The sequence below is a fragment of the Rhinopithecus bieti genome, unplaced genomic scaffold, assembly GCF_001698545.2.
Source record: "Rhinopithecus bieti isolate Rb0 unplaced genomic scaffold, ASM169854v2 scaffold_15676, whole genome shotgun sequence".
NCBI lineage: Eukaryota > Metazoa > Chordata > Mammalia > Primates > Cercopithecidae > Rhinopithecus > Rhinopithecus bieti.
Window position 1 is genome coordinate 646,324 of NW_016809194.1, and position 24,579 is coordinate 670,902.

The 24,579-nt window shown below is 46.1% G+C and overlaps 2 protein-coding genes across 5 annotated transcripts in view; one reads left to right on the plus strand and one right to left on the minus strand.

Annotated features, from left to right (window-relative positions):
• Positions 1-18,134, minus strand: part of NDUFAF6 (NADH:ubiquinone oxidoreductase complex assembly factor 6) — a 115,257-nt gene extending 97,123 nt beyond the window's left edge. The window contains exons 1-2 of the mRNA XM_017888821.1: positions 17,307-18,134; positions 9,479-9,663 (exon numbers count right to left, since the gene is read on the minus strand). The gene's annotated coding sequence lies outside the window, so the exon portion shown is untranslated. The remainder of the gene's footprint in view (positions 1-9,478; positions 9,664-17,306) is intronic.
• The window catches only part of TP53INP1 (tumor protein p53 inducible nuclear protein 1), a 51,984-nt gene that overhangs the window by 10,641 nt on the left and 16,764 nt on the right, over positions 1-24,579 (plus strand). For 3 of the 4 annotated variants that reach the window (XM_017888824.1, XM_017888826.1, XM_017888823.1), the window contains exon 2: positions 23,228-23,392. The gene's annotated coding sequence lies outside the window, so the exon portion shown is untranslated. Of the gene's footprint in view, positions 1-23,227; positions 23,393-24,579 lie in introns of those variants that run through there. The other variant, XR_001888513.1, reaches the window with a different exon arrangement.

Here is a 24,579-nt window from a genome sequence, read left to right on the forward strand (position 1 = left end):
ATGGTCAAAATCTTGCTCTTTCAGGTTCGTCCTCCCCACCTGAGCAAATAGCATCCTGACCTTAGAGAGTCTTATTCTGAAAGGCTTGCAGTCATTTTTGACTCCTCCTTCTGTCCCACCCTAAGTCAATCTATCAGCAAATCTTATCAAATATATCCAGAACCCAGTTACTTCTCCCCACTTGCATCAGTATGACTCAATCCATGATTTTGCTATCTCTCCCCTGGGCACTGCAGTAGAATCCCAACTGGTTTACCTGCTTTTACTCTTGCCCTTTGTACCATCTGCTGCCCACATGGTAGATTTTTAATAGTAAAGTAGATCATGACATCACACCCCTGTGCAGAACCTTCCAGGAAAGTCTCTACTATCTTCTCTAAGTCTCTTCATGATCCCAACCCACCTCTCTGACTTGGTCTCCTCCCTTGCTCACTCAGCTCCAGGCACCTTGGTTGTGTGATTCATGAATGACACCAAGCATGCTCGTGCCTCAAGGAGCTTGCACCTGTTCTTCCCTCTGGCTGGAATGCTCTTCTGCAGATGCCCACATGGCATACTGCCCTGTGTGCCAGGTTTTACCCAAATGACATTCATAGTAAAGGCCTTCCCTTACTCTGCGTTGATTTTCTTCCTAGCACTTATCACCCCTGACATATGATATATGTTTGTTTATTGCCTGTCTCTACTGACTAGATATTGTGGTAAGCAGTCTCAAAGTGGTTCCCCACGATCTGAACTTCCTGGTATTCGTGCCCTTATGTAATCCCCTCCCATTCAGCGTGGCCTGGACTTATTGGCAGTAATTCAAAATAAATAAAATATGGCAAAAGTAATGGGATGTCACTTCTGAGAATGCTTTACAAAAAGACTGACTTCTGTCTGTTCCTTTCCACCCGCAACTCCCAGCCCAATAGAGATGTCCATGTTGCAATGAGCTGACATCTCTGGCCAGTAACCAGCAGGGACCTGGGGCCTGCCAACTATCATGTGAGTGAGCTGGGGTTGAAGGTTGAATCCTCCCCTGGTTGGCCTTAAGATGACTGTAGCCCCAGCTGACATCTTTTTTTTTTTTTTTTTTTGAGACAGAGTCTTGCTCTGTCGCCCAGGCTAGAGTACAATGGTGCAATCTTGGCTCACTGCAACCTCTGTCTCTCAGGTTCGAGTGATTCTCCTGCCTCAGCCTCCCAAGTATCTGGGATTACAGGCACATGCCACCACGCCTGGCTAATTTTTTGTATTTTTAGTCGAGACGGGGTTTTGCCATGTTGGCCAGGCTGGTCTCGAAATCCTGACCTCAAGTGATCCACCCGGCCTCCCAAAGTGCTGGGATTACAGACGTGAGCCACCGCGCCCGGCCCCAGCTGACATTTTGATTGTAGCCTTATGAGAGAACCAAAGCCAGAGGCATCCAACTAAGCCCTGCCCGGTTTCCTGACTCACAGAAACTGTAAAATAATAAATACTTGTTGTTTTAAGCCTCCAAGTTTCAGGATAATGCAACAATAGATGACTAAAGGATCTCTGTCATTATCTTTGGCACCTAGAAAAAAACCTGGCACACAGTAGGTACTCACAAATGTTTTGGAATGAATAAATTAATTTCAGGACTTTTTCTAGGAAGATGGTCAGTCTTGCTGTGGATGATGTGGTGTGCAAATGTGAGTCCTGGAACTGCTTCAGCCACTCCATGGCCATTTGTGAGGTCAGCCTGAATGCAGGGCCAACACAGACGGGCATATCCAAGAAAACAGCCAAGTCGCAAAGCCCCAACAAACACATCTGCCCTACCTATAAATTGTTTTGGCTACTTGATCAAAGTTTAAGCTAGTTTGGGCTCAGTTTTCAAGAACTTGTAACTAAAAGCAGCCTGATGATTACACTTTTCAAGGCATCATTCCCTTTTTCTCTCTCTCCACATGTTCTTTTTCTTTCTTTCTTCTGCCTACCTCCTTATGGTAGAGATTATAATGGTCTATCCAGTTTCCATTCCTTACATTCCTTACCAAGGGAACCTGATTTAGTTTGTGCAGTAATGGGCCTAGCTAAGAACTGCATTTCCAGCCTCCCTTGAAAATAGTTCTAAGTTCTGGCCAATGTAAGCAGAAGTTATATAGTGAGTCTCCTGGAAAGACTTCCTTAAAAGCAGCCCCACTTGGCTAGCAGACACCTTTTTCCTTTGGCCTCTTCCTCTTTCCTGCTGCCTGAAATAGGATGGTGGGACCTAAAATGACCATTTTGTGAAACTAAAGCACATTTGAGCATGGACCACACACACTTAAGTATGGTGGAAGAAAAAGAGAGCCTGAGTGTCTAATGAAGCCAAGAATCTAACCCTGAAAGCCTCACTGCTGAACTCTGTGATGAGAAGAAACCAATCCTAATCATATTCATTACCTTTTCTGTTATTTATTTATTTATTTAGAGACAAGGTCTCACTCTGTCACCCAGGCTGGAGTGCAGTGGTGCAGTCACAGGGAGGGATTTCCCCCACACCAAGAAGAGATGCTGGGCCTGAGAAGAGGAAAGAGACATCTCTGGCAGCCATCAGTGGCAAAGACCTGTGCCATGCTTTCTGGATGTATCAGGCACTGGGTGTAAATTCCCATGGTCCATCAGGGAGATGGAGTGTGACAGAGTTTGGATATCTGTCCCCTCCAAATCTCATGTTAAAATGTGAACCCCACCAATGTTGGAAGTGGGGCTTAGTGGGAGATACTGGGTCATGGGTGCAGATGATTCATGAATGGCTCGGTGCCATCCCCTTGGTGATGAGTGAGTTCTCAATCCATTAGTGCACATGAAATTTGGTTGTTTAAAGGAAGCTGGTACCTCCATCTCACTCTCTCTTGCCATGTAACATGCCTGCTCCCCTTTGCCTTCTGCCATGAGCAAAAGCATCCTGAGCCCTCACCAGAAGCAGATGTTGGTGCCATGTTTCTCATACAGCCTGCAGAACTGTGAGCCATATAAACCTTTTATTTATAAATTACCCAGTCTCGGGTATTTTTCTTCTTCTTCTTCTTTTTTTTGTTTTTGAAACAGGGTCTCTCTGTGTTGCCTAGGCTGGAGTGCAGTGGAATCATCATAGCTCACAGCAGCCTCAACCTCTTGGTCTCAAAGTATCCTCCTGCCACAACCTCCCAAGTAGCTGGGACTACAGGCATGTGCCACCATGCCCAGCTATTTTTTAAATTTTTTTGTAGAGGTGGGGTCTCCCTATGTTGCCCAGTTTGGTCTCAAACTCCTAGGCTCAAGGGGTACTCCCACTTCAGCCTCCCAAAGTGCTGGGATTACAGGCATGAGCCACCGTGCCCTGCCCAGGTATTTCTTCATAGCAATGTAAAACAGACTAATACAGGGTCCTACCGCCAGGGTTCCTATGTCACAGAAACAGCAGCACCAGGGACTGAAGGGCCCTACAGGCCAACTAACGCAACAGAATTTTAGCACAGCCTTGGGTGCAGGGGGAATCCCCAGGAAGGACTAAGATGACTTTCCCACAGCCCTAACAGGATGAGGGCTGAATGTGAAAATGAAGTTGAATAATAAGATAGTGAAATGGGTATTTATTGACCTGCTGAGCTTGTGCACTGAGCTTCTGAACTCCTTGAGAAGCAGGCCTCCACCTGTCTTCCCCAGCTACTGCCTTGTTCTCCCTAAATGCCCTCTGCTCTCTGGCTCTTGTCTTTCAGCCCCAGATTTCTGGCTCCCTAGACCTGCTGTCACAGGTTATTTGCCAACCTTCACAATTTCCCATCTGGTTCTTTGGACTTTGAGTTTCCTGAAGTTGCCTCTGCAGGCAGCTTGGGTTTTGGAATCCTCTATTACCTAGTCAGATGTTTGGCTATGGCCCTTGTTCCAACCCGTCTCCAGCTGAGTCAGAAAGAAGGGACACAAGCATAGAAAGCTCTTTTCTCTTTGCTTCCTGACATAACTGTATTCATCCTTCAAGTCCTTGTTCATATGTTATCTCCTGGGATCATTTCCTGACCTCCTTAGGTAGGGTTCCTTTTCTGGGTTTCCATAGCATTTTATTTATATATCTGTCCCCTCACAGTGCATTCTTTATATGTTTACATGGTGGTCTTTCCACCTTGACAATGAGCACCTTGGGGGCAGGACCCCTGCTTCATTTACTTAGCACAATGTCAGCTACAGAGTAAGTCCTCAAAAATGCTTGTTAAATACCATTTTCATGCAGTCTCCACACTGTCATGTACTCTTCTTTTCTAGCCTTCTTTTATCTGTATCAGTAAGACATGCCCTTGGCTACAGGTAATAGAGAAACTGACCGCAGTCATTTAATAGTTAGAGATCATTTTTTCTCACATGAAAAGGAGTTTGAGCCAGGTGCAGTGGCTCACGCCTGTCTGTAATCCCAGCACTTTGTGAGGCCAAGGCAGGTGGCTCACTTGAGGTCAGGAGTTCCAGACCAGTCTGGTCAACTTGGCGAAACCCCGTCTCTACTAAAAATACAAAAATTAGATGGGCTTGGTGGCAGGTGTCTGTAATCCCAGCTACTCAGGAGGCTGAGACAGGAGAATTGCTTGAACCCAGGAAGTGGAGGTTGCAGTGAGCTGAGATCATGCCACTGCACTCCAGCCTGGGCAACACAGCAAGACTCCATCTCCAGAAAAAAAAAGGGAGTTTGGAGGCCAGGTGCAATGGCTAATGCTGTAATATCAGCACTTTGGGAGGCCAAGGTGGGAGGATCACTTGTGTCCAGGAGTTGGAGGCTGCAGTGAGCTATGATTGCACCACTGTACTCAAGCCTGGGCAACAGAGTGAGACACTGTCTCAAAAAAAAAAAAAAAGAAGTCTGGGCTAGGTGTGGTGGCTCATGCCTGTAATCCCAGCAATTTGGGAGGTCAAGACAGGCGAATCACTTGAGGCCAGGAGTTTGAGACCAGCCTGGCCAACATGGCAAAACTCCATCTCTACTAAAAATACAAAAGTTAGTCAGGCATGGTGGCACATGCCTGTAATCCCAGCTACTTGGGAGGAGGCACGAGAATTGCTTGAACCCTGGAGGCAGAGGTTGCAGTGAGCCAAGATCTTGCCACTGCATTCCAGGCTTGGCTACAGAGCAAGACTCTTTCTCAAAAAAAAAAAAAAAAAAAAAAAAAAAAANAGCAATTTGGGAGGTCAAGACAGGCGAATCACTTGAGGCCAGGAGTTTGAGACCAGCCTGGCCAACATGGCAAAACTCCATCTCTACTAAAAATACAAAAGTTAGTCAGGCATGGTGGCACATGCCTGTAATCCCAGCTACTTGGGAGGAGGCACGAGAATTGCTTGAACCCTGGAGGCAGAGGTTGCAGTGAGCCAAGATCTTGCCACTGCATTCCAGGCTTGGCTACAGAGCAAGACTCTTTCTCAAAAAAAAAAAAAAAAAAAAAAAAAGCAGTCTGGAGGTAAGGAACCTAGGACTATCAGAGACCCAGCCTCCTCCTGTCTTTCTATCCTGTCCATTTTAATGTGCTGGACATAAGGTGGCTTCTGTGCCTCTGGGCATTGCATATTTGTTCTGGGCAGGAAGAAGTAGAAAGGGTGAAGAGCCAACTCTGTCCCTTTTCATCAGGAAAGCACAGTTGTCCTAGAAGACTTTTGCTGACATCTCATTGGTCAGAACTATGTCACATGGCCAACCCTAGCTGGAAGGGAAGCTGAGAAGGGGAAGGCAAGTCACAAAGTGGAGAAGTGTTGGTGTGAATGAGAAAATTCTTGGGCCCTACTGAATCAGAAGTGCTGGGGACAGGCCCCGGCAATCTGTGATACAACAAGCTCTCCAGGGGATTTTGATGCAGCTGACATTGGAGAATCATAGCGAAATATGAAGGTCAGTATTATGGTAGGAAAAAATCCTGGACTAGAATTCAAATCAATTTCTTGGTACAAGTTTTGTTACTGGCTAGCCAAGAGACCTTAGTTTCCTGTCTATAAAACGGGAGTAATAATAGTTGCTCTAGGCTGGGTGCAGTGGCTCATGCCTGTAATCCCAGCACTTTGGGAGGCCGAGGCGGGTGGATCACAAGGTCAGAAGTTGGAGATCAGCCTGGCCAATGTGGTGAAACCCTGTCTCTACTAAGAACTACAAAAAAATTAGCCAGGTGTATTGGTACGCGCCTGTAGTCCCAGCTACCAGGGAGGCTGAGGCAGGAAAATCGCTGGAACCCGGGAGGCGGAGGTTGCAGTGAGCCTAGATCGTGGCACTGCACTCCAGCCTAGGCAACTGAGCGAGACTCTGTCTCAAAAGAAAAAAACAACAACAATAATGGTTGTTCTGACTTCATTCTCTGAATTGTTGTGAGGACCAATTTAAACAATGCAGATGAAAACATGTTGAAACTATAAGTCATTAGACAATTGTACTGATTTTAAAATGGTGAAACTTCTTATTGAATGAATGAAAGGTTGGAGGAGTTTTGTATGAGGTAGGCCTAGAGTTCAAAGACAAAAATGAAATGTGAGAGAGTGTAGTGGTGAATTTTATGTGTCAGTGGAGAACACTGATGAATAAGAGAAAAAATTTTCTAATTGGGACTGAGTGGTTTATTTTGCTTCTCTGTATTGTTGGTCAAAATTCCAAAAGAATGATAGTCTCTTGACACTGTTTCTGTGTTCAGAGATGACTGCATATAATTAATAAAAGGCCAAAACTGTCTATATGCTGGCCTTTTAGAGTTTTGGTCTCTCACAAGACATTTTCTTGGGTAATAATGATAGAGCAATCTTGCAATAGCCTTGTCACAGTTTATGTAGCTGATGTGTTGGGCAGAATGCAAATGCCTGGGAAAAGCAAAGCTACCCGTAAAAGGTATGAAGGGTTTGTTCGAAAAGTTACAACAGTCAGGGACAAAAATAGAAATTGAAACCACAGACGTTCAGAATACACTGTTATCAAAAACAAATGTTTGCAGCAGCTCCAGTGGTTGCTGCTACAGGTGGTTTCCATGAGAGGAAAGAGGACATTGACATACATGGTTTCAAAACAAACACTTTGGAGGATAATGAAATGGAGCATTTAGCAGAAAGGGTGGTAAGAAGATGTGAAACAAATGATTTAGCGTTCTGCCATCTGGAATAAAAATACTGAGATGTCATTGTGCACCAAGCAAGGCATCCATCCTTTACTGTATTAAAACTGTTCACTCAATTCCTTGTTCATTCGTTCCACAAAAGCCACCCATATAACAGACATGGAGCAGTTTCCACTGGATGAACTTAGACAAGTCATCAGCTGCTAACGAGGCACCAGGGAAGTCCCAGTCATATCTACATTTGCCTTCAGATAACCTTTACGGGTTTGGAAATTGCCATGATGAAAATAGCAGAGTTGTACTGAGGTTGGGAGTTTGACCTTTCAGGTGAAAACCATAATGTCAAGAAGGAAATGTTGGCAGCTGTGTGAAAACACCAAAAACAGTGAGTTGCACATCTTCAATGGATGAATTATACAGCATGTGAATTTTATCTCTATAAAGCTGCTACTAAAAAAAAAAAGGAAGTGTTTTTAAGGCAAAGATCTGGTGACACAGAGGCTGTGCAGTAGCTAAGAGCCTTTGTTTGTATATGTGTCAGTTAAGTTTGTCTGCACAAAATGTGAAGCCAAGGTTTACTCACTGATTGATCTGTTTACATCTGGACTCTGACATGCAAGTGCTGTGATAAGACAGTTTGTAGAAGTAAAATCATAAAACCACGTGCTCCTCGGTGCTAGGGACAGAGAATATAATCTGCACATGAAAAGCTGAAGAGATGTAAACATCCGAAACTAGTGGGGACCCAAAGCCAAGGTCAGTTCATACAAACAGGCCAGGCTAGTCATGGTGGCTCATGCCTATAATCCCAGCACTTTGGGAGGTCAAGGCGAGAGGATCACTTGGGCCCAGGAATTCGAAACCAGCCTGAGCAACATAGTGAGATCTCATCGCTACAAAAAATTAAAAAATAAAAATAATAGCCTGGCGCAATGGTATGCACCTGCAGTCCCAACTACTCAGGAGGCTGAGGTGGGAGGATCACTTGAGCCCAGGAGGTCGAGGCTGCAGTGAGCCATGAATGTGCCACTGCACTCCAGCCTAGGAAACAGAGCAAGACTCTATCTCTAAAACAAACAAACAAACAAACAACAACAAAAATTGGCCAATGCTAAGTCAGGGATTCAAAATATTCAACCACCTTTGGAACTGGACTTCCTAAGGGTGTTTTAGTTGTCAATCAGGCAAATGGAGTCTTATCTGTTTGTCCTCTTCCCCTTCCAAGAACCCACTGATCTCCTTCCTCCTCTTCAAGCCTTGAGTACCTAGTATGTAGGTAGCCAGGACAGCTGTAATTTGATATGTGAATACGTTTCCTCCTTTACATCCTGGGAGATTGTTACGGTTATTGCTGCTCTCAAAGACATGAATTGAAATGCAGCTTGGTTGGACTGGAGAGTCTTGGAGTAAGGATTCCTGAGGTCAAGTGCCAGCCCCATCATTCACAGGTTATGTGACCTGAGTAAGTCATTGGATACCTCTTGATCCCATCCCTTCTCAGTTACTCAGGCTTTGCTACCATGATCACCCCCTCTTGCCAGCAGCCAGTTTCAGCTTCTCTGCCATACCATTCTTACCAGCAATACCAGTAGTTGTAATTCCTCCCAGAGTAAAAGTCCAAAGTAAAGACAAAACCTCTCTGTCTTCCCATTCACATCTAGTTCCACTTTGATCCTTTGCTTTCCTTAACAACAAAATTTCTAAGAAAAGAATTGCTTAGTGTTATGGACTGAATTGCGCGCCTCACAAATTCATATGTTGAAGCCCTAATCCTTTGCACTTCAGAATGTGACTATATATGGCTGGGCGCAGTGGCTCACGCCTGTAATCCCAGTGCTTTGGGAGGCTGAGTCTGTTGGATCACCTGAGGTTAGGAGTTTGAGGCCAGCCTGGTCAACACGGTGAAACCTGTCTCTACCAAAAATACAAAAATTAGCTGGACATGGTGGCGTGTGCCTATAATCCCAGGTACTCGGGAGACTGAGGCAGGAGAATTGCTTGAACCCAGGAGGTGGAGGTTGCATCGAGCTGAGATCATGCCACTGCACTCTAGCTTGGGCGACAGAGGAAGACTCCATCTCAAAAAAAAAAAAAAAGAATGTGACTATATATGGAGATAGGGCTTTGAAAGAGGTGATCAAGAGGTCATTAGGGTGGCCCCTAATCCAGTATGACTAGTGTCCTTACAAGAAGAGGAGATTAGGACGCAGACAACACAGGCAGAGCATGTGGGGACACAGAGAGAAGACAGCCATCCACAAGCCAAGGAGAGAGGCCTCAGCAGAAACCAGCCCTGACAACACCTTGATCTTGGACTTCTAGCCTCCAGAGCTATCAAGACAATACCTTTCTGTTCTGTAAGCTGCCCAATCTGCAGTTCTTAGTTATGGCGGCTCCAGAAGTGAATGCATTTAGACCTTCTATGTCTGCTTCCTCACCTCCAGTCTCTCTTTCTTGTGATTTTCCTCCCTCTTTTTAACCCACTCCAGTCAGGACTCCATGGCCACCAACCACTCCTCACGAATTCCCTGTGCCAAAGTCACCACTGACCACCATCTGTCGTGCTGGACCCCTGCTGACTCCAGTAGGGCTGGCACCATATCAGAGAGGCTGAAGAAGAGACCTGGAGACAATGAACGAGACATAGGGTTTGTTGGATGGATTTACAAACAGGGATGGTCCAATGGCAGTGAGCTGGACAGAAGCACCACCACCATTTGTAAAAAGCATGCAGTTTGTATGGCATTTTCACTTAGTAACCTCCACCTAGCAACCTTCATTTAATCCCAAACAAAGAGCCTCTTTCCCCTGTACAACCCTCATTCCAAGAGGTGGCCCGGGGGTTCAGATGTCCTTCATGAATAATCAGTGAATGTCTGGGTCACTCATTATTCATTGGCCACTTCCACATTCCTCAGCTTGTAACTCCAAACACACATCTTCTCAGACTACAAGGTCATTCTCAGGGTATGTGTAAGTGAAGTTATTGCTATCAGTACATCTGCTGTAGACCATCTTGCTGGATCTAGAAGCCACCTCGCTGTTCTCATCGTATCTGGCTTCTCTGCAGTTGGTCATACTTTCCTTTCAAAGACAGTTTCAGTACTTGGATCAGGCCACCATGCTGTCTTATTTTCAGTCACCCCATGGGCTGTCCCTTCTCACTCTTCTTGGCTGGATATCCCTTAACTTCTTTCTTCTAAATGTCAGAGCCCTGGGCCCAGCTTTCAGCCCTTTCCTCTGTCTATAATCTCTCCCTAGCTCCTTCCATCTAGTTCTATGGCTATAAATATTAAAGCTGATAAGTTACACATTTACATCACCACTCCCACCTCCTCTTTGAGCTCCAGACCCAAATATTCAATTGCCCTGGAACTTCCACCTGGATATAAAAAGCATTTCAAGCTCAATGTGTCTCCCTCATCCTTTCTTTGTTTCTCCCCATTTTTTATTTTTTATTTTTTGAGATGGAATCTCACTTTGTCATCCAGGCTGGAGTGCAGTGGCATGATTTTAGCTCACTGCAACCCCCGCCTCCCAGGTTCAAGTTATTCTCCTCAGCCTCCCATGTAGCTGAGATTACAGGTACCTGCCACCACGCCCAGGTAATTTTGTTTTTTTTTAGTAGAGACGGGGTTTCACCACATTGGCCAGGCTGGACTCGAACTCCTGACCTCGAGTGATCTGCCCACCTCAGCCTAACAAAGTGCTGGGATTACAGGCATGAGCCCCTGCGCCTGGCCCCCATTCCCTTTAATAGCATCATTGTTTACCGTGTGTTATCAGAACCCTAAGCACCATCCTTGATTCTCTTTCTCTCACACTTCACATCAGTTCACTAAGCAGCCTTATTGTCTCTGTCTTCAAAATAAATCCTCATCTCAGTCATTCATTTACCTCCCCCTCCACTGCTGCCATCCTGGTCCTAACCCCACCCTCCCTCCTCTGAATTACTGCATCTTATTTCCCTGCCTTCCATCTTACCCACTACGAGAGTTTTCTACACAGTAGCCAGGGGGATTCTTTTGAAAGTATTGAATCCTCTCATTTCCCATCACATTTGGAATGAAATCCAGACTTTTCATTCTGGTTTGCACATTCCCTCCTGACCCAGACCCTGCCCACCTCTCTGATCTGGTCTCCTTCTCCAGTTTCTTTTCCTCACTGCTGCACTCCGGCCACACTGCTGGTCCTCTAAGCACCCCTGTGGTGTGGTGGGACCTTCACACTCACTATTCCTTCTGTTACCAGTCACTGATTAGAGCTTCACAGAGCTTGCTTGCCCCTTTCATCATGCAGGGCTTGGCTCAGAACTCACCTTCTGGAGAGGCCGTCCTTGACCCCCCAGCTCATATAACACTCGCCCAAACACTGGAGAACCCAGCACACTCAGGTTACTCTTACGACCTTTTAATAAGCTCTTACTATAGTGCCAAGCATTGTATTAAGTGCTTACATGCATTATCTCATGAACCTCGGAACCACTGAAGGAAGCATTCTAATCATCCCCATTTTATGCATCAGGAAATGGAGGCTAAGAGAGGTCAAGCCCAAAGTCATTCAGTTTGCACTAAGGTCTGATTCTAGAATGAGGGCTCTTAACCATTAGATTCAGCTGATTCAGCTGCTGCTTACTTTAAATTCTATTCTGAGTTATGGATTATATGGCTTCCAGGAGTTTAATTTACAGGATTGATTGGTTTCTATCGCACTTGTGTTTGAGCAGGTAAAATAACCCAGGTGTATCAGGGTGTGCTGGGGAGGGACTTCTTTTCCAAACTATGGTTTTTTTTTTTTTTTTTTTTTCAAACTATGGTTTTAAACATTCACATAATACAAAATGCAGGTTAGGTAGGCACAAATTCAAGCATAGGTCAAGACCACCTCTGTGGTTTGTGTTTATAGACTTACTAAAGAAGATGAAGATATTTTGCTGTTAATTTTATGGTTTGAGGGGCTCAAGCTCTCAGAAGTTATTAAAGCTTTTAAGCATTTTCCTCTTATTTTCTTTTAAAATCCTATTTCCTTTTAATCTATTTGGGGTCCAAAAAAGGGAAACAGATAAATACCATCCTCTTTCCACATGGTGATTAGAGAGAAAATCCTTCATATGAGAAGCACTATAGTTTGAACGGGTTCCCCAAAGTTCATGTGCTAGAAACTAAATCCCCAATGCAACAGTGTTGAGAGGTGGACCTTTAAGAGATGCCTCATAAATGGATTAATGCTGTTATCCCAGGAGAGGATTAGTTATCACAGGAGTGGATGCCTGATAAAAAGGATGAGTTTGACCCCCTTCCTCTCATGTATGTGCACATGTTTTCTTGCCTTTCTGTAGGTCCGTCAACCTTGGATTTGCCAGACTCCACCACTGTAAGAAATAAATCTCTGTTCTTTATGAGTTACCCATTCTCAGGTATTCTGTTACAGCAACACAAAAAGAAATAGGACAAGAAGGGTCTATGTGCTGGTAAGAACACACACTTACCAAAGACCTACATGTGCCAGGCACCTTTCTGCCTTTATTGTCTCTCTGAGCTGGTATTATTGTCCCTCTTTTACATGTGAGGAAACTGAGGCACTTAGAAGATAAGCAACTGTCCCCATTCCAGAGCAGGAACTCCATAATTATCTGTCCCTTCCTTCCTTACCAGACAGCACAGGGTGTATTTATCTCCAGCATGCAATTGATTACGTGAGGCCCATTCTGTGAGACCTGTTCTCAGGGCTCTACAATGCAGTTTCACGTTATAATAATAAAAAACACAAAAAGTGACTTCTCAGAGATCTGTGGGCCTTTCTGGAAGTGTTGCAAAAACCCAAAAGACAGCAAAGGAATTCAAAGTTCTACGGCTCTTCAGCTTGTAAACCTATGGGTCTGGTCAGCCATGAGATACCAGGTCATGCCAAATCCTCAGTTACACTGTGTAGCACTGCTGAGAACAGCACTGCTCTTAAGCACAGCAAGGACTCTTCTACCTCGGGCCTTTGCACTTGCTCTTCCTGCTCCTGGACCACTCTTCTATGCCCTTTGGTTCTCAATGCTCAAATGCCATCTCCTCAGAGAGGCCCTCCTGACTTCCCCACCAATTTCTCTCTAAGCCTTTACCCAGCTTATCTTTCTTCACAGCACACACTAAATTATATGTTTACTTGTTTATTGTATCTCCTCTACTAGATGGAAGGTTCTTGAGGGCCAAGACTTTATCTGTTTTGTTCACTGCTGTATGCCTGGTGCCTGGCATAGAGTAAGTGCTCATTAAATAATTGTTGAATAGGCCGGGTGTGGTGGCTTATGCCTGTAATCCCAGCACTTTGGGAGGCTGAGGCAGGCAGATCTTGAGGTCAAGAGATCGAGACCATCCTGGCCAACATGGTGAAACCCTGTCTCTACTAAAAATACAAAAATTAGCTGGGCGAGCTGGCACACACCTGTAGTCTCAGCTACTCAGGAGGCTGAGGCAGGAGAATCTCTTGAACCCGGGAGGCAGAGGTTGCAGTGAGTGAAGATCATGCCACTGCACTCCAGCCTGGTGACAGAGCAAGACTCCATCTCAAAAAAAAACCAAAAAACAAAAACCAAAAACACACAAATTCATGTTGCAAAATGTAATGGATATTTAAGAGAAATAAATGCCTACTCCTATCAAAGAGGAATAAAGCAGAAAAGAGGCCCCAAAAGGGTACTACAGAAATCAAAAACCTTGCCTCAGATGATCAAAACGTTTAGGCTGGCTTTGCCAAAGCCATGAGAAACATGGACATTTAAAAGCACAAATTCATCTTGCAAAATGAAATGGGTATTTAAGGTAGTTCATTCACGCAAAAAGAAAAAAAAAAAGAATCCAATCAACGAGTTTTCCTTAAATAGGTAGATTACTTAGGCAGTGTGTGGCTTATGTAAGTAGTAATCATATCATCTGCATCCTTTTGAGAAGAGCAGAAAGGCACTTGTACTCAAGCTGTCATCCTAACAAAGCAATTCATGGTTACAGACCCACCTCGAGTTGCCTCTGGCATATGTGGACTGTTGGGCAGTGCCCAGAAGTAGCACTGTGCGTGAAGAAGTCGCTTTGGCAGTGGGAGTTACAAAGCCCTTTGCTCACACACTTCAACTAATGTCCAACAAGCGCCCCAAGACCAAGTCACATCCGCCCCACACAGTGCCTCTTCAAGCTTCAGGGTTCCTTGGAGCTAGGGTGGTATATGAAGGGCCATTCTGTATCATGTCTCTAGACTATATCCATTAAGGGATGACCTTGCTTTCTCCTTGAAGGTGTTTTGTTTTGTTTTGAGACAGTTTCACTCTTGTTGCCCAGGCTGGAGTGCAATGGTGCGATCTCAGCTCACTGCAACCTCCGCCTCCCTGCTTCAAGCGGTTCTCCTGCCTCAGCCTCCCGAGTAGCTGGGATTACAGGAATGCACTATCATGCCTGGCTAATTTTGTATTTTCAGTAGAGATGGGGTTTCTCCATGTTGGTCAGGCTGGTCTTGAACTCCCAACCTCAGGTGATCCGCCTGCCTTGGCCTCCCAAAGTGCTGGGATTACAGGCGTGAGCCATCGCGCCCAGCCTCTGCTCTAAGTTCTAAATAATTGGGTTATCTATACATTCAGCCAGAAACTAAGAAGCCTTGAAAGGACTTTCCAGAAACTGGAGAAAATACCCTAGGCCTGGAGTGATCATGAGTCACAATCCAGGGCAGGCTACCCCAGTTCTTGGGGACTCCTCCCTAGCACTGGTTACTGAATGAAGAGGGCCCTCCTCCTTTTTCTTTCTGCTGCCTCAGCCAGCACACAGATCCTTTTTATTTTAAGGATTTTATTTCAAATCACCACGTGGAAATAGGGTTAAACAAACAGACAAACATACAAAAGTCACAAAGGTTGCAGGGTCTTGAAAAGCTCTTACACTTATTGCCCTGGAATAATTCTTGACTCCTTTCTGAGATGATAACTGGCAGCCCAGTTAAACATCTGTTTTCTGTTTTTATTTCAGAAAGCAGAAATCACAGAATCTCTTGCTTCTTTGTTCCAGGCTTTCTGGAGACCCAGACAGACCCTTTCTTCCCTTAAGACAACAGATGTCACTGAAATGCTAAGTGATTGTTTATCTAAAATGCAATTTTAAAAAATTCTTGTCTTTCCCAGACACTTGGTAACATGCTGTGTCCATGGTAGAAGCCCAGCAGATCCTAACTATTGATGGGTAGTTAGAAAAAGACCTAAGTGGACTTCACTTTGAGATTCTCCTCAGTACAGACTGAACAACTTGTTGCTTTGTGTTCTGAGGCTGCCCCAAGTAGGCATCCTACAAGTTGGTAAGAAACAACATTCTTTAGCAGCCTCGATGCCACTGGCAGGGTGATGGCCACAGCCTGCTTTCATAAGCAAGAGGCAGAGGCATTAGTTGCATTGTATCTGTTTGCTGGTGTGAATGTGGTCCTGCACTGAGTCTTCAAAACAAAACTTGAGGTTGAATCCCTTTTGTTAGGGTAGATAAGGGAGTGTATTGAGCTCCATGGAAAACAGACAGGAGGACTCTGACAGATGGGGAAAGGGTCACCCCCACAGCAGGGGGTCAGCCTGGAAGTGGGTACTATAGCAACACGCTAAGAATTATTCTGTGAATTAAGGGATGGTTGGATTCACTGGATCTGCCCAGGCGGAGAACCTGGCTGGGTCTTTGTCGGTGAACAGATGAAAAGCTTGCTTGCATTTGTGTAATTTGACAGTTTGGTTGTGTTCAGACAGCTCTACGCTATGGAGATGACATTACTCCTGAGTTTTACTGCATGCATTTATGTAAATCAGTGGCATACCAGGGAGGGTGGCAGCAGGAGTGATCTGCCCCAGCTACAGGCAGTACACAGTAAATTTGTGTGTCTGCAAAGAATTTTAAAATAAAATTGACTAAAAGTCAGTTTGCTTTTTATTATTATGCTCCAACAGTTCCAAACAATGTGGTAAAATACTCCTCCCTCCTAGGGACAGACTTCACCTATGCTGCCCTGAGGCACTCCCTCCTTGGTGCACCACTGGGATAAACAAGCACCAGGTGGGAAGATTATAAATCAGCAAGAGAGTAAACAGAAAGCAGGTGACTCCTGAGATAAGATGTTTTCTTCACAAACACTCTATTTGGTAGAGCTTAGAGTCACTGATCTGTGATGGGCATTTCTGTTAGCTTTGTGTTTTGGTTATCTATTGCTGCTTTAAAAACTACCCCAACATTTAGTGCCTTAAAACAATGATCATTTACTTGTTCACAATGCTGTCATTTTGGCAGTGCTCCGTGGGGATGGCTTATCTCTGTTCCATATGGTGTCTGCTGGAGCTGGAACTTCCTAAGGGCTTTTCCACTCATGTGTCTCGTAGCTCAGCTGGGATGAGCTGAAGAGCTAGAGCTGGCCAGGCATCTTTCTTTTCACATGGCCTCTCCCTGTGGCTAGCAGGGTGGTCTCTCCTTATGGGTGGCTGGCATTTTCCAGAGTACAAAGCAGAAGCTGTCGGGTTTGCTTAAATGCTTTTGCTTAATGCTGAGGCTTGGAAGTCTTAGAACATTCTTTCTGCCACATTCTATTGGTCAGAGCAATCACAGGGTCAGCCCAGATTCAAAGGGAAGAAAAATACACCCACTTCATGATGGAGATACTGTTGTGGTCATCTCTGGAAAAATGATCTACTTCATATTGTTTTCTTCTATCATAACAAGATCGTATGATTTCACATGTTGCTTTAACCATGATAAACCTTGTCAAACTGGAAAAAGGTAGGCCTTTTCTTTTTAAAAATTAGCCCCTTGTAAGTGTCATCATACCTTGATTCTGAATGTGGAGATGGCCTCTTCAATGGATTTCTAGGGAGAAACAAGAGATCATGGGGCTCCTACCTTAGCATTTGGGAGAAAATATTAGAATGAGCCTGATTTGCAAAAACCTAAAATCCAAAGCATGTTCAAGTCTGTGAGACTATCTAGATCAGTTTTAGCTCTTTCTCCCAAGACAAGGTCCAATGACCATCATATTTCCATCATTACACTCCTTGGTGTCTGACAATTCTCTGCACTGCAATTTACACCCTTTAAAACCAGTACTGTTGGAAATGGACTGACTATGTTGTGAGGGTCAGAATGTGAGTGTCTTTCAGATACTGTAACGTGACAGGAATCCCTCGAGGGTTGCTATACAGTTCACCCCAGGTCACAGAACTACATCCCAGTCCAAACAGTATCCACATTAGAGCTAACAGGCATCAACGTTACTCACCTGCCTTTGCCAGCCAGTTAATCCACCTATATGTGGACAGAGCCTTGGTTTGGAAAACACGTTCATGCCCACTGTCTCACTCTCTTGTCACCATAAATAACCTGGTGAGTTGGCAGGCCCGGCGTGAATGCCCACACTTTGCAGGTATGCAAACAGAACAGAGGGCTAAGTTCCCTGGGTCACATGAGAGCTAGGCTGCAGCGCCTGGGGAGGCGGCCGTTCCCGCCAGGTGTGCTCGTTGTCCGCTGGAGCAGAGGCCCCCCAGCCTGCTGACCTCTCTGCCTTCAGGCCTGGTCTCGCAGTCCCTTGTGCCTCGTCTATAGGCAGGCGGAATCCAGAGCGTACAGCAAGCCCGGCCAGCTCTCGGTGGCGGTTTCTACAGCAGGTGGGGCCCGGCTCCGTGACTGAATGGCCTCTATCCCTCTATCTGGGGCCCAGCAGCGGCCCCCTCCCAGCACCCTGGCTACACATCTAACCCTAGGCGGGCCAGGTGGGGCTCTCGGAGGCGTTAGTCCCAGCCCTCCCCGGATTCTTAATGTTCCTCTCACAGGAGAAAACGTTCTGCGCCCTTTGTGCCCCAAACCCTCGACCCCTCACTCGGCCAGGAGGGTCGCTGAGGGCGAGCTCCTCCTCTGCCCTTCCCGTCGCCGGCCGGTTCTTCCTAGCCCGCCTGCTACGCGCCCCGCTCCCGCTGGCTCCCGGGAAGCCGGCCCCGGCCCCAGCGCTTCCCTCCCCGGCCTAGCTCCACTCTCCCACCCTTCCGCTTGCCCAGGCCTCCACGCTCGGCTCCCGGTTTTTGTTGCCCGGGCTTGTTTCGGAGCTGAGCGCCCCGCCGGCCGGGCGCCAGGTCACGTGCGTTGGTGACAACCTCTCGCAGGGCGGCCCCGGGTCCCCTGCGCCGCCCCTGCGCCGCCGATTGTGGTGCCCGGCCTGGCGCGGCCCGGGGCGGGGAAAAAGCGGGGCCGGACGCGGCGGAGCGGCCGATCAGACTGTTGCGAGCGCTGCACAACAACAAAAGGACTTGGGACTGATCCGCCCTGGGGCAGCAACTGAGGGCTAGAGCCGGCCCAGCGCTGCCGTCCGGGGTACCTGAGCGAGGGAGCTCAGCCCGGCCGCCACCGCAGCTACCTCAGCATCCCGCCGCCGCCCGCGTCCTTCCCCGCCTAGCCCGCGGCCGCCCCTTTCCCCGCGCAGCCCCGCACGGCCGGGCCCACGTAAGTGCCGGGGGACGGGCGGCGTCCAGGGCCGCCTCGCTGCCAGTTGGGCGGCAGCGCTGCCGCTCCCGACCCCGGCGGGCCGCCGCGCGCCCTGTCTTGTGGCCCGGTTGCGCGTCTTCCAACATCCTCGCTGCCTCCCCTCGGCCGCCGCCGGGCCCCGGCCGCCCACCCCGTCGGTTGGTCCTCGGCGGCCCCCGGGGCCCAGAGCGCGGACGGAGGCTGACAGAGGCGGCGACGGCGGCGCGGACAAGGGCCCGGCCTGGCCCCGGCGCTGGGCGGCGGTTGGGTGTTTGGTCTCTGCCTCCTCCCCCGAGCGTGGCCTGTTTTCTTGGCCGCGGCGGGACCTCTTCCTCTCACTCCTCCTCACTTCCCTCCACTCCTCCTACTCCGCCTGCGCTCGGCCGTTGGATGGGGCCGCCCGCTCGGGATTCGGCGTCAGGGCTCCCGCGGCCACCTCCGGGACGCATCTCCCGAGACAGAGGCGCTTGGGCTTGTGGCCCGGCGCTCTGTCCTGGCCCTGCCATCCTTTCCCCCGCGCCTGCCCTCCGAGCTCCGGAGGCCCTGCGGCTACGGGGAACCTGCTCCGTGACCCGGTCACCGGCCCCCGCCTGTCCGCGGCCTGTCCCTTGACCGGGCTTGATCTCACTCTTCGCTACCTGCCTTTTTGCACCTGTGGAAAGAGTACTCTCCTTGGCCCTTAACATTGAGATCCTTTGAATCGCTCACGCTTACTGAGCGCTGAGTATGTGCCATATACTATGCTTTATCGCCCCAGTTGATTCTCATAACCCTATGTGAAATAGGCCCGGCTATCTTACACATAGGAAACCCGAGGCACAGAGAGATTAAAGTTGCTCAAGGCCACACAGCCAATTAATAAAAGGAAATGGTGTTTGTATTTCACAGTGGCAGCCGAATTTTACCTGGAGTCTTTGTTTTGCTTGTATTTCCTGATTATATCTGCTCAGTAGGTTAATTCCAATTCAGAATGAATTAAAGGAAGAGCCTCTTTACAACTGTGACTCCCAAGGACTTGGGCACATTGCTAAAAGAGCCTTTTCTCAATGCACAATAGTTTTGGGAAAAGGGGGGAAAATGCGACCCTTGGGGTCATTGAACAGAAGTCATAATCAGTTCCCCCAAGATACTGAAATCACCAGCTTGGTAATTGAAATACATTTTCATTTGCAGCACTGGAAAAGCACTGGGAAGCTTTTAAGTCGCAATCAATGTAATTCTGAACTGGCAGCATAATTTTAAAAGGCCCCTGCCTGGAACCAGGACCTTACTAATTTCTGTGACCAAGGACTTGTTTTCTCATCCTATCTTTTGTTCTTTTCTGCCATTGCTTCCTCCGATGTCTGGTTTCAAAATTCAAGATTATCAGGCTGTGAATTACCACTTACTCTTGTCTTTGTCCACTGTCCTTTAGCCTTCAGGGCAGGCGGGGTGGATCCCTGGGGAAATAACCTCCCTTGCATACTAGTTGAACAGACTTCATATAAGTTGAACAAGCAAAGACAACTTTCTTGGCCTGGGTTTTTCTGCGGTTCAAAATCCATTTTAAATTACTTGAATCTAGTCTTCATATAAGTGGAACAAGCAGAGATAACTTTCTTGGCTTGGTTTTTCTCCAGTTCAAAACCCATTTTAAATTACTAGAATCTGCATGTTTTTAAAATAGTGGAAGAGGGTGGGATAAAAAGAAGGAATTCTGAGGCTGCTTTTCAATGACCGTACGTTTAGCCACCTGATTTCCTGAAACTGTGAAGGAGCCACAACTGTACACAGATTTAGAAGTTAGATCATCAAACTTGCAGTCTTTTTTTTTTTTTTTTTTTTATGTTTTTTGGAGCCGCCTACTGGCAGCCAAAACTAACTGAAAAGGGCTGTTTTCTGAAGTTCATAGACCCACAGTTGAGACTAGGAGCCTAAATGAGCATGTGTAGGGAAAACAAGGAATTGGAATCAGATGGATTTTTGCCCTAATGCTGACTCCACCCCAACCAACTCTGTCACTTTTGAACAAGTTAGTTAATTCCTCAGCCTGGGTTTCCTCACCAGTAAAATGGGACAAATAAGTACTTCAAGGCCCCATTACATACAATAAGCATTCTGTAAATTGTAGCTAATTATTAAGTAGACGTTTTATGGATAAACTCAAATGCAGCAATGCCAAATGACTTGTTGACAGTCTCACAACTGGCTTTGAATGAACTTGTAGTTAATATTTACTCAGGTCTGCTATTCTAAGTAGTATACACTTAATCCTTACACTGGCACTGCGAAGTAGGTATTGTAACTGTCATTTCCATGTTAAGAATGAGAAAACAGACACCAAGATGTTAGTAAATATCCTGAATTCACATAGGTTGCATGTAGCAGAGCCAAGATTTCAAACGGAGCAGGCGAACTCCACGGCCTGTCTTTTTTTTTTTCTTTTTTTTTTGGAGACGGGTCTTACTCTGTTGACCAGGCTGGAGTGTAGTGGTGGGATCATAACTCACTGCAGCTTCAAACTCATGGGCTCAAGCGATTTTCCTACCTCAGCCTCCCAGGTAGCTGGGACTACATGTGCATACCACCACACCCAGCTAATTTATTTTTTGTAGAGATGGGGGTCTTTGTTGCCCAGGCTGGTCTTGAACTCCTGGCTTAAAGTGATTCTGCTGCCTTGGCCTCCCAAAGTGCTGGGATTATAGACATGAGCCACTGCGCCCAGCCTCAGAGCCAGTCTTTAAGTACCACAACATACTGCCTCTTGGTGGGCTACCTATCTTAAAAGTGAGAAAATAAATTATGCTAACAAGATCTTCCAAACTAGCAGTTTCTTTTCTAAGTGGTCAAACTAAAATGCTTTTCCCCATGAGTATTAGACTCAGTCAGCCACCTTTCTCTGCCTACAAAGCATCTCTACTCATGTAGTAATATGCAAACCATTGATGATAAAATGTTAAGTAACAGTGAGATACAAAACAGTGCATTCACAAGATAAAAAGAAACCTTATGTGTAGAAGAAGAAAACAGAAGAAAGGCACCAATATGTTAAGTGATGGGAACAAAGCAATGGAATAATACTTATTTTCTTATTTTCTAGACTTTTTATAATGTGGTTTTGTTCAGTTTATCGTTAAAAAGACATAATTTATTTTTTTAAAGGGAGGTATGGAGGTCTTTTGAGCCAAGTAGAACAGGGACAAAGCTGCCTCCTTGAAATGCTAGGGCCCAGACACTTTGTTTCTTTTCTGTATTTGGGAGTTCTTTTCTCTGCTGGGGAAACTGCTGGGCTGAGGCTGGTTAAAGCTGAAACCTTGCAGGTGCCTTAAAGAACAACAGCGCTACTCCACCTAACCTGCTTTGCTTCACCTCTTTGCTGAATTCCAGAACTGTATTTGTAAGTTTGTCCTCTTAGGACACATACTTTCTCTGGAATTTTTATTTTCGTTCTGTGATTGCCCTAGCATTGTGAATATTAGTGATGATCTGGAGAGGAGAGGAGTCTAAAGCTCTACTTTTCCATTTACCTCCACATAGAACCAGCCCAACTGAGAGCCTCCATCCCTGAGCAGGAGCCAAGGTCAACAGTAGCAGTGACTGGGCAGGGATAGTCTCTGGGTCATCAGTAAGAGGGTAGACCTTTAAGACTTTTTCTAGAACTGCCCTGTTCAACAGAAATAATGTGAGCCACATGTATGTTTGAATTTCCTAGTAGCCATATTAAAAAAGGAAAAAGAAACTGGTGAAGTTAATTTTATTAATGTATTTAATATACTAAAATTATTTTTTCAACATGTAATCAATATAAAAACTTCTGCATTTTGGGGGGGGTACTAAGTCTTTGAAATACACTCTAGTGTGTATTTTACACATACAGCACATCTCAATTCAGATACAAAGTTTTCATTTGAACTACTTGCTCTATATTTAGACATAAAATTTATAGGTGAAAAAGTGGATTAATGTACCCTAACTGTTCCAAACATACTTGAAAGTTTTCAGAAAACTAAACTATCAGCTTTTAAGTTTAACTAGATTAAACTTAGTAAATGGATTAAATAGTAAAACAAAAAATGCAGTTTCTCAATGATACTAGTCACATTTCAAGTGTTCATTTACACAGTGTGCCTGGTGGCTACCTCAATGGACAGTTTTAGCAGTGCTGGGAGGGTCTCTCCAATAGCTCCTTGCCTTTTGTGACACCTGTGGAAAGCAGGGCCGGGGGAACTTGGCTTTGCTAGTTAAACCAGCCTCACTTTTTTGTGCTAGAAGTTTGTGGGGAAAGAGTGACGAGGTGATTCAACACAGTCTCTCCATTTTCCCAATGGTGAGACTGAAGCTCAGAAGGGCCAGTTTAGCTCCAGCCACCCGTGGTAGAGCCACAGCCAGAACTGCTGCTGTGGATAGCCAGGCCCCTTTCACCCTCCCCAGGAACTCCATTCTGTGTTCTTCCCACGGGTGTCAGCAGATGTGCCATGTAAACACCAGCAGTGGCTTGGGTGAGATGAAGGACAAGCTCCTCCTTCACTTGGCTGGGCTTCTGAACACACTGTTGCCCAAGGTTGGTTGTCCTTGCAGAGATATGGGACATCTGGAGGCAGCCTCTGACTTTGGGAAACCAAAAGAGCACTGACTTGTACTGCTCCCTAGAAAGCTCCTCCAGAGAAGCCTTTCCTGTAGCTGACTTGCTATTTGTGTATATTCCAGGCAGAAGCTGCCTTCCTGGGTTTGGAGCTGTGGCCAGAGGGGGCAATTTGCATGTGGGAACCCAGCAGCTGCCAGAACTACAGTGGCCCCAGCAATGTTTTCGGCCTTATAGCTGCCAGTTATCTGACCTGGGCCCCAGTGCCTTACTCTCATGCAGCATCACAGGTAGGGGACAAGGCATTCGTTCAGGATGAGCAAAGGTTCCCCTGTGTGGTTCTCCTCTCCCAGTGTCTTTAGCTGATTCAGGGCTAGAGTCCAGCACCATGCTGGAGAATTGGGCTTATTCTCTCAACTGGTTCAGCAGATACAGAATTGTATGTGGGGCCAATATCTGCCTCCACAATTTAAAATAAAATGGAGGAAGAATTTTGAAAATATGTTTTTCCCTCCTGGCATGTATCCTCAAAAATCTTTATTTACATCAGACCTTATGATAACTCATTTCAGGATATAACTGTCACACCACAGCGGGTCAAACAAACAAACTACATAGCCCACTTTTCTTCTGATTTCTCTTACATAGAGCATAAAGCTAACTTTGAATTCTGCTATAGCTCCAGCCTTCATGATTTGGCCGTGTTGCTTTCCAGAAGGTTTCAGGAAGACTGCTTATGCAAGTGACACTTCCTGTTTACCCATTTTTAATCATTAATGGCTGAAGAAGATGAATTGTGACCACAAAGTGTTCTAATGTCATTTATTTGAAATGTTTTACTTGTGTAGTAGTGTGCCAAACACTTGTAGCAGTCCAGTTTACACACAACGAACTGAACCAGGAATCTCAGCTACAGATCCCAACTACTTTTACAGCTAAAGATTACTTTTGAAAGTGAACTGTCAGGAGCCTGAAGTTGTAGATTCAAGGCTGATGCTTGTGATAAAAAGAGGTGGTGATTAGTGAGGTGCATTTCTTCAGCCCTGGCTGATCTCATCCATATATATAACTTTTTTTTTGAGACAAGATCTTGCTGTGTCACTCACATTGGAGTACAGTGGCACAATCATAGCTTACTGCAGCCTTGAACCTGGACTCAGGGGATCCTCCCACCTCAGCCTCCCAAGTAGCTAGGACTACAGGTGCACACCACTGCACCTGGCAAATTTTTAAAATTTTTTTGTAGAAACAGGTTCTTATTTTGTTGCCCAGGCTGGTCTCCAACTCCTAGGCACAAGCATTCCTCTGGCCTCGCCCTCCCAAAATGCTAGGATTGCAGACATAAGCCTCCACACATAGCCTCATCCATTCCTATGCTTTTTATCACCGTCTTTGTGTCAACAGCTCCCAAATCTGTGCCCCTAGCTGAGACCACACTCCTGAACTCCAAAGCTCTATATCCCGCTGCCTGCTGGAC